Here is a 15,224-nt window from a genome sequence, read left to right on the forward strand (position 1 = left end):
GGGGAGAGGAAGGAGCCGCCGGACCCTGCAGGTGTGTGCGTGAGGAGGATGTCCCCAGCTGCTTCTGCGAAAATAACTGAGGGCTTTTGAGTGCTCTAGTACAGTTCTTAGGGCTCCAAACCGAGATAGCAAATGCCACTCTTCTCCCAGACATTCCCATCGAATCCACATCTACTAGACATCTTAAACTGAAATCAATGAGTATTGCAAGTTGTGAAAAGAGTAACTTTGGGATTCTGGCCAAAGAAAAAGTGCCTGTCCAAAGAAGCGCCTTCTCTCCTTTGCCTTCCTTTTCAGAATTTGCAAGGGACCAGTGCTGCAAATAGCTCTTGAGTTCCTTCCCTTTGCTTGCTTCCTTTCTTTTTTTGCTTAATTTTGCTTAATTTGCAGAAGTGGAGCCATTTGTTCTGTCTTTAATATTCTCCCTTATTTGTCAGACAAAAGGGTTTTTTATTTAACTTAATGTCCGTTAATATGCAGATATTATGTTGATGAAGCTAATGTTCATAGGAATGCTGCTTGAATCTAGTAGTTATGGTATTTTCTGGAATTGTTTTGATGATATCAACTAGCATTCTAAAAAGTTTAACACTGTAGAGGTATATGACAAGGGGCTTTAATATTAAAACAGTAGTTTTCTTAATGTAAGTTCAAATTATGCTGAGGTAGAGAATACCCTAAAATTGTAGGCAGAGGTAAAGCAACAAAGTGTTCATTACTGTCTTTATAGTCTCTTATAGTCATTTCAGCACTTTATTTACAATGTAGCCACAAAAAATTTTCCTGTTAGGTCTATTCATATCATAGGTTCTTTAGTATAACCAGGATGAGTATGTTGTGCTTGTCTACTGCATACTGCAAACAAATGGCCAAATGAATTTCTGTGCAGATCCAATCGAAAAGATTGTAAACATATGTCAATTGCAAGCAGTGTGCAATAAACAGAATAAATTCATGGCTGAAATGGAATACATTGACGTAGAAACCTTTTGAAATCCACAAAGAAGTTTATGAGTGTTTAATTTTTCAATAGAGGCACAATTCTATTAAAGAGATTGCTTCTGGCCCAGAAAGTTTTCAGTTAAAGGAATATAGGATAGACATCGTTTTTCTCCATTCTGTAACTACTAGAGATGAAACTGTCAACCTGACTGCTGTTAGGAAATTCCTAAGTTAAGTTGGCTGAATCAAGTAAAAGGAAAAAGGTAGTTAAACGTAAGTTCCTTTAATATTAGTTTTGAAACTTTTTGCTTTGGTTGATGGTTTGGGAGTAGAGGTAGGCTTTGAGTTTTTTTTTTTTTTTTTTTTTTTTTTTTTTTTTTAACTTCAGAGGGATCTTAGAGGTTATTTGCTCTTAACAGCTTATTTTACATATGAGAAAATTTAGGCCAGACAATTTACCTGCCCAAATTCATGTAGCTGGTGGTAGAGCCAAGCCTAGCTCCTAAGTCAATCTGATTCCCATATCAGTGTGTTTATCTTGAAGGAAACAGCTTTAGTGGGGTGCATTCAAAGTATTTGGAGAAGCTGAAGTGTCATCTATGAAAGAAACTTAAAGATAAATTTCATTTGATTATAGAACAAAAGCAATGTGATTTTTAGCTATATACTACCTTAATTTTCACTTTCCTAATTTGAAATGTAAGTAATAGAATTTATTATAGAGTTACGGTTAAATATAAAGCCCACTCATAAATCCAGGATTATGCTTTACATATATTCTCTTATTACATTTTATTATGTATTTCTGTACTCACACATGGAAATAACTGTGTTATATAGAGCCCAGTTTTGATTATGATCTTCATGAAAGGAGATTGATCTGTATTCTTGCTTTTCAAAATCTAATATCACTGTCACTAAAGATATGAAGATAGAATATTGATTTTTATCTACCTACAAAGCCATTTTCATTAATTGCTTCAGCCAGAAACTAGTTGTTTCATTCCCAAACTGTAAGGTTAAGACACAGATAATGTCCCATTCCTGAGTGGCAGTGTCCCATAACCCATAAGTTCTTTTGAAACCCTGGTTTCCCTTTTGACCTCAGACTCCGGTAGCCTTTATCTATACCTTTGAAAACTTAACATTTTTCTATTTTAAACAGTATTATGGGTACTTGTCCTTTATCTTCTCCATTAGTTCCCTAAGGTGCTATGTGCATCTTTTTTTTTTTTAAAAAAAAAAGAAAAATTGATTCTTTAATAATCAATGCTGGAAAAACCAGTTAGTCATTTGGATAAAAAAAAAAATAAAGCTCAATGTCATCCTTAATTCTTAATCTGTATTCCAGATGGTACAATTACTTAAAGGTAAAAATTGCATAAAAATGCTAGAAAAAAACATGGATAACTTTGACAGTGAATCATGGAGATATTTCTAAGTTTGGAAATTTCCCCAGAAACCATAAATTTTACCACTTAAAAATTTTACTTTAAATTTGACTATTGAAAAATTTAAATTTTTTAAATGAGAAAAACCTCTAGCTAAAGTCCAAAGGCAAATGACAAAATGAGAGAAAACATTTGCAACATCCTATCTAATAAAAGAGTAATATGCAAATTGACCTTACCTCTGCTACACCAGCAAGCCACGCCCACCAGCCAATCAGGAGCGAGTATGCAAATTAACCCAACGAAGATGGCTGTGGCCACAGAGCTGCAGGAAGCAGGAGGCTTGGGTTTTCCTGGCAATGGAGGAAGCCAAGCTTCTCTGCCGCCATGGCTGGCCCAGGCCTACACTCAAGGCTACAAAGTTTCAATTATAAAAGATAAATAAATCCCAACAAAATGGCGGCAGTCACAGAGCTGGACAGAGCAGGAGGCTTGAGTTGCTCCCGGTGATGGAGGAAGCCAAACTCCTGCAGCCCTGGCCTGCCTTGGCCTCTGCTGCAAAGTTTCAATTATAGAAGATAAATAAATCCCAACAAAAATGGCTGCGGCCACAGAGCAAGCAGGAGGCTTGGCTCTGCTCAAGGTTACAAAGTTTCAATTATAGAAGATAAATAAATCCCAGATACCAGGGCCTCTGCTTGGGTCGCCGGGAGGCATAGCTGGCCTGCAAACCACCACAGGCCCCTCGCCCAGGCCACTCCACACCCCAAGGGAACCCCCAACCTGATCCGGGACACACTTCAGGGCAAACCAGCTGGCCCCTACCCATGCACCAGGCCTCTATCCTATCTAATAAAAGAGTAATATGCAGATTGACCATCACTCCAACACACAAGATGGCTGCCCCCATGTGGACACAAGATGGCCTGCAAGGGAGGGCAGTTGGGGGCGATCAGGCCAGCAGAGGAGGCCAGTAGGGAGGGCCCAGGCCTGCAAGGGAGGGCAGTTGGGGGTGATCAAGCCTGCAGGGGAGAGCAGTTGGAGGGGACCAGGCCTGCAGGGGAGGGCAGTTAGGGGTGACCAGGCCTTCAGGGGAGGGCAGTTAGGGGTGACCAGGCCTTCAGGGGAGGGCAGTTAGGGGCAATCAGTCTGGCAGGGGAGCAGTTAGGCATCAATCAGGCTGGCAGGGGAGTGGTTAGGGGGTGATCAGGCTGGCAGGCAGAAGCGGTTAGGAGCAATCAGGAAGGCAGGCAGGCAGGCAGTTGGGAACCAGTAGTCCTGGATTGTGAGAGGGATGTCCGACTGCCCGTTTAGGCCCGATCCAGGTAGGATTGGGCCTAAACGGGCAGTCAGACATCCCTCGAGGGGTCCCAGATTGGAGAGGGTGCAGGCTGGGCTGAGGGACACACCCTCCTGTGCACGAATTTTGTGTACCTGGCCTCTAGTATATGATAAAGACTAGTTTACTTTGTGGCATACATTAATAAAATAGAGGATTATTCATAGAAAGGACATTAAAATGGCTGATAAACTTAATACTAATTAAAGAAGAGTAAATTAAATCAACAAGGAAATACCATGTTTCACCTATCAGATTGGCAAACACTTTTTAAAAAATTGAATTTATTGGCCCTAACCGGTTTGGCTCAGTGGATAGAGCATCATCAGCCTGCAGACTGAAAGGTCCCAGGTTCGATTCCGGTCAAGGGCACATACCTTGGTTGCGGGCACATCCCCAGTAGGAGGTGTGCAGGAGGCAGCTGATTGATGTTTCTCTCTCATCGATGTTTCTAACTCTCTATCCCTCTCCCTTCCTCTCTGTAAAAAATCAATAAAATATATTAAAAAAATAAAAAATTGAATTTATTGGGGTAATATGTGTGTCTTATTCATTGTATTATCTTTGGGTCTAGTATCATGTTTGGCACACAGTAGGCCCTCAATAAACATTCACTGTCAGTGACTGATAGACTTATGTTGTTCCTGAAAGCATAGCATCTTAACTATTGTAGACTTTAAAAAAATATATTTTTATTGATTTTAAAGAAGAAGGGAGTGGGAGAGAGAGATGGAAACATTAGTGATGAGAGAGAATCATTGATTGGCTGCCTCCTGCATGCCCTACACTGGGGATGGAGTCCACAACCCAGGCATGTGTCCTGACCGGAAATGGAACCAGGACCTCTTGGTTCATAGGTCGATGCTCAACCATTGAGCCACACCGGCTGGGCTATTGTAGACATTTGATTGACATTTATTGAGTGAACTTTATTACCACCTATAAAGCACTGTGTGGACAGATATATACACTTGTGGGAAAAGGTTTGGAGTGGGCCGTCTTAAAACTTTGGAAGTCCATGCATTACTTCATTCATTCCATCAACAAACGTGTGGGTTCCTATTGTGTTTCAAGCACATGTGCACACTACATTGGTGAAAATGATAAGGTTCTTTCAGGAAATTTTGGAAGATAATAAAACAGCCTCTAAGATTCATTATTGAAAACAGAATTTTCAGATGTAGAAGAGTGGTTGGATTCCATAGTTCTTGTTCTCTACATTTTACTTTTCTTTATTTTTGGTCAGTTGCCTCTTGTATGCATCCTAATCAGGGACCAAACCTGAAACCTGGGCATGTGCCCTGATTGGGAATTGAACCGGTGACCTTTCAGTGCCCAGGATGATGCTCAACCAACTGAACCACACAGCAGAGGGTTCTAAAGAAAGGTAAAATGGTTCCATAGTGGACTGATAATGTTTTAATCTGCAGGCTCAAGAGTGGATAAAACTGTACCCTGAGTCCACCTTAGCACAGTTAAAAGAATGCCTGGAACTTTACTGGATACCAAGGGAAGAAATATAAGATATATAAAACAATCTGACTTAAGGGATAGATTTCTGTTGCTATCATAGAACAGAGCTTGTTCCACTGGCTTGTTCTGTTGCTATCATAGAACATAGGTTATTCCATTGGCCTTTTCTGAGTATCTCTGCTTTGGCTTTAATTGGGTTCTATCTCCGAAGGACAAGCCCAACTTTGGTACTTTGGGTTCCTCATTTTCCAGCTTCTTTCTGAACTGTCTTTTCTGAGTGAACGCCATTTTAACATTACCTGCCATTTTAACATTTCTTGCGTAGGAGCTTCATCCCTGACATCTTGGCTCAAATTTGTTTAAGACTGATGTCTTGTGTGCAGCTTACCACGGGCTCCCTTGTCCAGTGGCAGATTCTTCAAGTGTGGAAGGCAGGAGAGACTTCTCCTGTAGGATCCAGCCCCTCCAGACCTTTATCTTTGTAAATTCTTTATAGGCATATCTTAATACAAACCAACAATCTTAGCATTCATACAGAGAGTTTTTAGTAACTCTAGATAGTTAGTATTAGACAATTACAGGAAATTGTTCCTTTACCAGGAGTCTATACCCATGCAATAGGTAAAAGGGGGCTTTTATCTCAATATAAGGAGATGTGCTAAATGAAAACAGTTACAAACATTGTCCTCTGTTTGTGATGGTTAGAGAGAGGACCCCTGTTCCAGATGGGTCTTGCAGGATGAATAGTTCACGTGAAAAAGCTAGAGTAGAGGAAAGGGTATTCTAGTAGAGGAGGAAGAGAAAACTCCTTTTCATTAGAGGCACTAGAATGGACTGGTTAAGAGTATACTCAGGAGCCAGTATGCTTGAATTCAGAATCCAGCTGTATCACACTTTGAAGAATCTGGAACATTATTGTCTCCAGATGAATAACTATAATAGCGAAAATTCACAAAACCTCTGGGTGCAATAATTTGGAATTCTTTTTTGGATAAAAGGCTCTGAGGAGTTGGTGGTGGGTTATAGGGTAGGAGACTCTGGGGAACTACCTCCTTATATTCTGACTTTATTCGGGACCAATTTATGCAACATGGCTGTATTCTGCAAGCCTGGAAGGCAGGCAGAACCTGCAGGTAAAAAGGGAGTGAATTTTTTTTTTTTTTTACCTCCTATAAAGTGATCTGATCTCTAGCGCTTAGCTCAAAGGAGATAGGCAATGAATGTCCATTGAATGAAATTAAACACTGGCTGATTAATCATCTGTTTGGAATGGGATTCCAAAGCAGAATGCCACAATTAGCCTAGGAATTCCCTAATGCAAAAAACAAATAACTTTCCTTGTGCAACTTTAATAAGCAGTCTCTCTCTCTCTGTTTTTTTTTTTTTTTAAGGGCAGGGGGCATCCTCATTCAAACGTTTCATTTAGTCATTAGTAAAAATTAACTCAGTGGTGTAATAAACTAACAAATAGGACCAAAAAGGAAAAAAAAGTCATTTACTTGTCTCCTGGCAGGGAGTGCTGCATTGTGCTGTGTGCCTTTAATATAAGGATTCTTGGAAAAGAACTGGGACTGGGAGTCTGATTTAGCTGTACACTACATTGACTTTGGACATTTCCTAGGGCATCTCATCACTCTAAGCCTCAGTTTCTTCATCTAACAAAGGAGGGCATAACATTTCTTAGCTGTGACTGTCACTATGATTTGCTCACATAATGACTAGGTAAGTGTAATTTCTCTGCATCACATCATCCTAAAACCTCAAATGGTGAAAAGTGCACAGAGGGCAAAAGTGGTACACACTTTGTGAGGCAACTGTAAGATATATTCCTGAGCCTTGGGATGGCAGCAGTTATTTATTCCTGGATGAAATATTGAAAAGGTGTTTGTTTTGTATTGGTACTTGATACCTGGTTGAACTGGATTCACTACATTTCTACTTCTTGATGAATCCTTTCATTTCAAATACTGAGTAGTTTAGCTCTGGGTTGTTTGCAGGCCCCCAAGCAGGGCCCGGGTTGTCTTGAGTAATGCTTTTGAAACTTTTTAAAATCACAAATCATAGTGAGAAATGTATTTAGCATTGCTATCCAAGATACACACTTTGACACATACACACATATAACTGAAACAAAAGTTATATAAAATGGTATCTTTTTTTTAAAAAAATCCTCACCCAAGGATATGTGTTTAATTGATGAGAGAGAGAGAGAGAGAGAGAGAGAGAGAGAGAGAGAGAGAGAGAGAGAGGAAAACATAGATCATTGATCTGTTGCCTTCCATATGCACCCCAGGTAGGGATCAAACCCACAACCTAGTCTGTGCCCTGACCAAGAATCGAACTTGAAAGCTTCCAGTGTACCTGATGACACTCTAACCAACTGAGCCACTAAAATGCCATCTTTTTAATAGGAGCTGCATTGCTGTTATTTTCTGTTCTATCGTAGCCTTTTAGAAATCATGGTTGTAATTCATTCAGTGGATTTCATGACATGTAATGGGTTGAGAACAATAGTTTTAAATACAGTACATTAGAGCAGCGATTTTCAACCAGTGTGCTGCAAGAGTTTTTAAAACATGCAATACCTACTATTTAGTCAGGGGCACTGACCTCTTTTTCCTTAGATTGTCAAGTAAATGATATCAGCCGGCACAATAATGGCAATCTGATGTGAATGAATCAAAATTATAGGTATTTTTTTTGTCAGATTGGCAAAAAATAGAATGTATTTTTGGTGTGCCACAATTTTAGTAATTAGTTTATATGTGCCATGAGATGAAACAGGTTGAAAATTGCTGCCTTAGAGAACCTGTCGAAGTTTTGTACCCTCTTTCTCTCTGTAATTTTAGTGTTCTAAAAGATGGAAATGCAGTTCAACTTAAGTACCCTTACTCCATCCAGCCTGACTTATTCATCGCCTTTCTGTATTCCCACTGGGATCATCATAAAATTGACCTTGTCTCACCAGAAGGCTCCAAGTCAGAAGAAAATAAGATAAGCTCTTTTAGCCCAGAGTCAGAGAGAGTTCAGAAAGTTAGGAGTGCATGTGTTTTGGCTTCCTGTGTTCATTTATTACTGAGTTAGGACTCAGAAATAATGTCTCATGTAAGTTATAAATGTCAGTTGTTAACCTCTCTGTATAACTATTTTTTAGTTGGGCAGATTTACCTATAATATGGAGCTGTTTAGGGATTTTAATCATTTTCAATTAGTTATTAAAGGTTTTAAAGATATATTTTTATTGCTTTTTAGAAAGAGAGGAAGGGAGAGGGATAGAGAGATAAAAATGTAAATGAGAGAAACATTGAAAGGCTGCCTCCTACATGTCCCCTTCTGGGATTGAGCCTGAAACCTGAGCATTGTGCCCTAACCTGGAATCTAATAAGTAACCTCTTGGTTCATGGGTCAGTAATGCTCAAATTGCTTAGCCACACCGGCCAGGCTAGTTATTAAATTTTTTTAGCTCTTCAATTTCTGAGGATTAGCTTATATCTTCAGTAATCATAACAGTAATCCTCAGGTATGTTTACATTTTAAATAAAGATAATATAACCATAATAAAGAATAATTGCTTATTAACCTCTTAGCACAATGACTAATTGTACTTTTATATTCTTGCCCCCACTTAAAATTGAGCCACCAACTATCTAATCTTTAACCATCATTTTGAGAGGCGGTGTATTTTCCTTTTCCTCAGTATTTACTTACTTATCTAATGTTTGTGCTATAACTTGGCCCTGGATTTTCTATCATGAACAAGGCAGCCCTCTTTCAAGGTGCTGATAATGTGGTAGGTACATAGTAATTTATCTGTTGCTTATTTTTGGCTATTTACATTATTTTCAGTTTTATAAATGTTATAATGAACATTGTTGTGCATGTAGATGTTTTTCCCCTGATTTTTAGATTATTTCTTCAGGAAAAATTGTAAGAAGATTGCCGTATTGCTTTTAAAAAGATTTGTGGCACATATAATATTTACTAGAGGCCCGGTGCACAAAATTTGTGCATGGGTGTGTGTGTCCCTCAGCCCAGCCTGCACCCTCTCCAATCTGGGACCCCTCGAGGGATGTCCGACTGCCCGTTTAGGCTTGATCCCGGTGGGCAGTTGGACATCCCTCTCACAATCCAGGACTGCTGGCTCCCAACTGCTTGCTTGCCTGCCTTCCTGATTGCCCCTAACCGCTTCTGCCTGCCAGCCTGATCACCCCCTAACCACTCCCCTGCCAGCCTGATTGATGCTTAACTGCTCCCCTGCCAGCCTGTTTTCCCATAACTGCCCTCCCCTGCAGGCCTGGTCACCCCTAACTACCCTCCCCTGCAGGTCTGGTCACCCCTAACTGCCCTCCCCTGCAGGCCTTGTCCCCCCCAACTGCTCTCCCCTGCAGGCCTGGGTCCCTCCCAACTGCCCTTGCCTGCAGGCCTGGTCCCCCCCCCCCCCCCCAACTGCTCTCCCCTGCAGGCCTGGGTCCCTCCTGGAGGCCTTGGGTCATCTCTAACTGCCCTCCCCTACAGGCCTGGTACCCCCCAACTGCTCTCCCCTGAAGGCCTGGGTCCCTCCCAACTGCCTTTCCCTGCAGGCCTGGTTGCCCCCAACTTCCCTCCTTTGCCAGCTTGGTCACCCCTAACTGCCCTCCCCTGCAGGCTTGATCGCCCCCAACTGCCCTCCCTTGCAGGCCTGGTCCCTCCCAACTGCCCTTCCCTGCTGGCCATCTTGTGGTGGCCATCTTGTGTCCACATGGGGGCAGGATCTTTGACCACATGGGGCAGCCATCTTGTGTGTTGGAGTGATGGTCAATCTGCATATTACTCTTTTATTAGATAGGATAGTGACATATGAGAATATGAGTTTTGCCACATCTGACCAGCCATGGTTATTATTATTTAAAAATTCTTTAGAATTTATTTGATAGTGGCACTTCATTGATATTTAATATGTATGTTTTGATTAACTAGTGAATATTTTCCTATTTACTTGTTTACTTATTTTTCCTTTTGTGAATTGTTTTTTCCTGTCCTTTGCCCATTTATCCATTGAATTGTCTTGGCTCTTTGAACAATTTCTTGTATATACATTCCATACATATAGTAAGGATGTTAACACTACATCTATTAAAATCCAGGTAAAGTCTTATACTCCACTGTTTGCCTTTTTTTTTTTTCACATAGAAAACATTTACTTTTTAATTTTAACATCTACTCTTTTTAAATTGAAAAATTTTCATCATTATTTTTTAAAGTAATTCTTTACCCAGAGATTCATTGAATGTTTATTTTTTTTTCATCTTAGTTACGTAATTTGGTGAAAAAACTTGTTGATTTATTTGGACTGTATTTTACTGGATGGTATAAATTGAGGATTCTAATGATTTTTTAAAAATTTACTGTTGAATTACTTCAAAATCATTTATTGACTGGCCCTTATGCTTCATATTTATTTGTAAAATTACCTTAATCTCAACATAAAATTCTCATAATCAACAGGGCCTACTGTGGGTTCTGTTATGTTTTGAGGATCTTTGCTTTTTTAAATACTAGTTCCATACTTTTAATTATTCTCGCTAATGAGTTGTTCTTGACTGCTTGCCGGTTTGTGTCTACAATAATAGCATGAATCTCTCTGGCCAGGTCAGTGAGTTAATGGGAGAGGGATCACTTGACTCCAGATGATTGGCTCTTTCCCACACTTTAGAATTTCAGAGTCTCAGTTTCTGCACCTGTAAATTGGGAATAATGTTTCTTCCTAGGGTTGTTGGGAGGTTTACATGAAATGATATTCCTGCGTTACCTGGCATTGTTCTTGGAGCATATATGTTCAGTAGAAGTTTTATGTTTTGTTTATGATATCACTATGCCTTTCAGTAGGCAAGTTTTTTTCTGTTGCTGTGGTTCCATTAAGGACTGTTTTAAGAATCTACCCTGGGTACATAAAGGGGCGGGGCTGTTGAATTTTTGTTTATTTGCTTTTGTATAGTTCTGAGCCCCTTTAGTTCTTTGGATATATAAGGGTGGGATTACTCTGTCATGTTTTTACTGCCACTTCTGAAACTTACCCTGTGAGAGCCAGTGGTCAGGAGAGGTGTATAGCAGGTGGGTGCTTTGTTCTTTGCAGGCTTTTATCTCTCTCTCCATTTGCCACCTTATCTTGCAATGGTGTGTCCATTGTCCTCACTAGTTTGCTGGAGGGCAGGACTGTGTCTTCCATAGGGAATATGTTGAGGTAGGGATGAAATTGTAACTAAGCCGTGCTCAACTGGAAGCCTGGGCTTTTTTGTAAACTAGCAACTAATGGGCCAAAGTCCCTCTGGAACAGATTTTGTCCATACACAATGTTTTTAGAAGTTTGAATGAATGGCCAAGGTTTAAAACTCTGGATTTCACATGAAAGTCCATTCTTATATATGTGGAAAAGTGAGGTTAAAGCTGGTGGCAAATACCAGATGGATTTGTTGAGAAAATGGGTCAAAATTTTGAAACAGTTATTTGATATGCACTTTAGCTAGGAGAGTGCCACAATTTGAGAATTAAGTAACCATAATACAAAAGAAATACGTGTTTTTTTAAAAACCTTGCCTGAGGAAATTTTTTCCATTTTTTCAGAGAGAGTGGAAAAGGAGGGGGGAAGTAGGAGACAGAGAAAGAGAGAGGGGAGAGAAAGAAAATATCAGTGTGAGAGAGACACATAGTTTGGTTGCCTCCCACATGAGTCCCCACCAGAGCCAGGGATCAAACCTGCAACCTAGATATGTGCCCTTGATTGGGAATCGAACCTGTGACCCTTCAGTGCCCAGGCCGATGCTCTAACCACTGAACCATGCCAGCCAGGGTGAAACAAGGTTTTAAGGTTAAAAAAGTTAGCTACTTGGTAGTTTATTTCCCATAGGGAATAATTAATTCATATATCACAGCTGAAGTTTTGAATATTTGAATGCAAAATCTCAGGTAAAGTAGTTAGATACTTATAGTTACGTTTAAAAAATAATTATACTTCTTTTTAAGGTGATAGTACATGCCTATATAAAAATCAGAAGGCTATCCTGAGAAGAGTTAAGCTCCCTCCCACTTGAGGGTTTCAAGATTTTGTGAAAGGAAAACTGATAGCATTTGCACATGTTCTGACAGTACCCTGATATGGATCTCTGTGGGCACTTCTGTTTTAGCAACTATAAACTTTTACTTGTAGAACTGCTCTGGGGATTAGAATGTGGCTGCTTTTTCCTCCCTCAGCACACTTTTCATGTATTTATCAAAACACTTCCTCACATGCATTGTAATTTTTTATTTGTCTTATGCTGTGGTCTCCTCATCCCTGTTTCTCAAGGCCTCTAGCTCAGGACTTGGAACATAATAGGCAAAACTGGAGCAATAGAATTTTGTGTTATGTGTTAGTTCACAGTGAGGGAGAGGGTCACTGCAAACAAGTCGCCTTCTAATAATGTGTAATGGTGGAGTCTCTTAGGTTTTCTTGGTACTGTGAACAGAAACCAGCTTTGGCGTTTCCTGGGAGGAAGCTCAAGTATCTTGCAGAATACAAGGACTGACATGCATTTGGGCCTTAGGAGTAGAACTAAAAACTGGAGCATATGAAGAACTAGGAAGTTCCCTCTCCTCATGGTTTTCTGGCTGCTCCATTCTTCTCTTTTGCTCACTTTGACTTCCTGTGTTTCTTACTTAGTAGTCCACATGGCAGAACATGGCTGCCAGCTGCTTCTGAATTTTACCTGTTACAATCTAGATAGGCAGGGAGAGATTAACATCAGGCTCCCAGTTCCAGATCTAGCCAGGGTCAGCTGTCCACTCTGAGATTGTGGCCAGAAGTGTGGTCATGTTGCAGGCATATGGCAATCACTATTAAGCCTGTGGATGGGGGGAGAGGTTAAGTCTCAGGAAACAGATGAAGGTTAACAATTCAGCATGTGGCCACTGGGTGGTGTGGGCATGAGATGAGCCGATGCCCTTGTAGCTTGGTATGTTGGTTATTGCTCTAGTAGCAGCAGAATAATGAGCACTGACTCTTGCTTTTCTCATGACTTTCATTGCCCTGTTTTCTTTGAAATCTGTTCATATAGCACTTGACATGTTTCAGATAACCATTTTCTCCTCATTTGCTCATTTGACATGTTGATCTCTATTTTCCTTTAGTAAATATAAAGTGAGGAATGGGTAGGTATTTCACTATGAAAGCTTGCTGAGCAAAAGGCATTGTGATGTGACAAATTTCTGAACTAATAATTAGAGTCCATATGGTAATCATATTTTCTAAACTCCAAATCAAAACACATGGTGAAATAGATTTTTTTCTGTTTAAAAATATAATATTTAATTATACATTTAACAAACAAATTTTAAAAAATGACATAAAACTAGATTCTTAAGCACACATGGACACAGTATGCATCCTATTTCAGGGATGAGGCTGAAAAAATTCAAGGATATTAACAGTATATAATAATAGCTAACATTTACTGAGTGCACCCCATGCGCCAGGCACTGTGTTAAACCCTTTATATGCCTTTTTTTTAATATATATATTTTATTGATGTTTTACAGAGAGGAAGGGAGAGGGATAGAGAGCTAGAAACATCGATGAGAGAGAAACATCGATCAGCCGCCTCCTGCACACCTCCCACTGGGGATGTGCCCGCAACCAAGGTACATGCCCCTGACCGGAATCGAACCCGGGATCCTTCAGTCCACAGGCCGACGCTCTATCCACTGAGCCAAACCGGTTTTGGCGATATGCCTTTTCTTATTTAATCCTCAAGAAGATGTTATGAAGCTAGTGTTTTACTCTGATGTGAAAGATGAGAGATCAGATGTATGTGCACCCTGGTTCATCTGTCTCCACAACCCTTCCATTCATTCTCACTGTGCTACCCATCTCTCACTCTAAGAAGATATAGAAGGACTGTATGTAGCCTTCTTGAAAATCACAACAGGCTAACCTAGTTTTTCAGAGGAAAAGCTAGCTTTTCAGCTAACCAATCAACAACTGACAATACTAATTAAGTAGAAAGGGTATAGACATCCATTTTTACACCTTTGTGATGCCCATTTTTTCTTTTTTTACCTGCTGTAAGTATTGGTATTACAAAATTGTAGATATGACTGAGTACTACTCAGGAAGACTGTGCATTTATTGATGGAAAACAGGGTCTGTGAATGAGGAAGGCATTGTAGGCTGAGTGGGGGCATTTTTCAGTTAGGCTTAACCAAGTACAGGCTTCTTTCCCTAACCTAACAAAACTTCTGGAGATAGGTGGTCTTTATCTCTTTCTATTCTGCCATCTCCAGCATGTGGCTTTCATCCTTACGGTTGAATATGGCTCTTTGGCTTTCAGCTTCACATCTGGTCATAACTCTTACCAAACTGATTATAACTCTTCCCCTTACACCCAACTCTGCCACTCTACTAGTATTGCAGGACTTCCTTTGCTTGGATCACATTCCCAGATTGGCCTGAATGTTGTAATCTAAATCCTGATATCTGGGATCTGTGGTTTCTTAAGTTCATGAATGTAGACCTGAGACTTTATGATTAATATATGTAAGTGCTTTGGCCATGGACCACTCTAAAGTTAATCAATTAATCTAGTGCATAGAAATATCAGAAAGTTTGTCAATTCTTGACAGCCTTTTAGAATCACCTAAAGTAATTCATTTGCTTTTCCTGTTTAGATGCCAGATATTGAACTGCTAGAAGAATTTTTAAATACACAACCACCATGTTTTTTAAACTTGCATTATGTTTTCTACTATTTTTGTTCCAGAATATCTGGAGCATAAGTTCCCCTGTGGGGGTTTAAATTAGAGGTGTGATGAGCTAGTGATGCTTTCAGTCCTTAGGGTTGCCTGCTAGGGCTGAGAGCAGCTGGAGCCCCAGGGCTGTGTGCTTTTGGCTGGGAAAACCCCTGACTAGTTACTCAGAGTGCTGTAAAAAGGTTGGGAAGCACTTCTCTAGGGACACTCATGGCTTTTATGTTGTATGTAAAACAACCAAATCATCAAATCTGGCCATATTTTCTCAGTGACATTTTGAGTAAGATATTGAAGGATGTTTTCTTTACATTATAATGTGA

At 40.0% G+C, this 15,224-nt stretch overlaps 1 protein-coding gene across 3 annotated transcripts in view; it reads left to right on the top strand.

Moving 5' to 3' along the window:
• Positions 1-15,224, top strand: part of WDFY2 (WD repeat and FYVE domain containing 2) — a 324,311-nt gene that overhangs the window by 86,971 nt on the left and 222,116 nt on the right. The window lies entirely within an intron of this gene.

Source organism: Plecotus auritus (assembly GCF_963455305.1).
Source record: "Plecotus auritus genome assembly, chromosome: 3".
NCBI classification, from domain to species: domain Eukaryota; kingdom Metazoa; phylum Chordata; class Mammalia; order Chiroptera; family Vespertilionidae; genus Plecotus; species Plecotus auritus.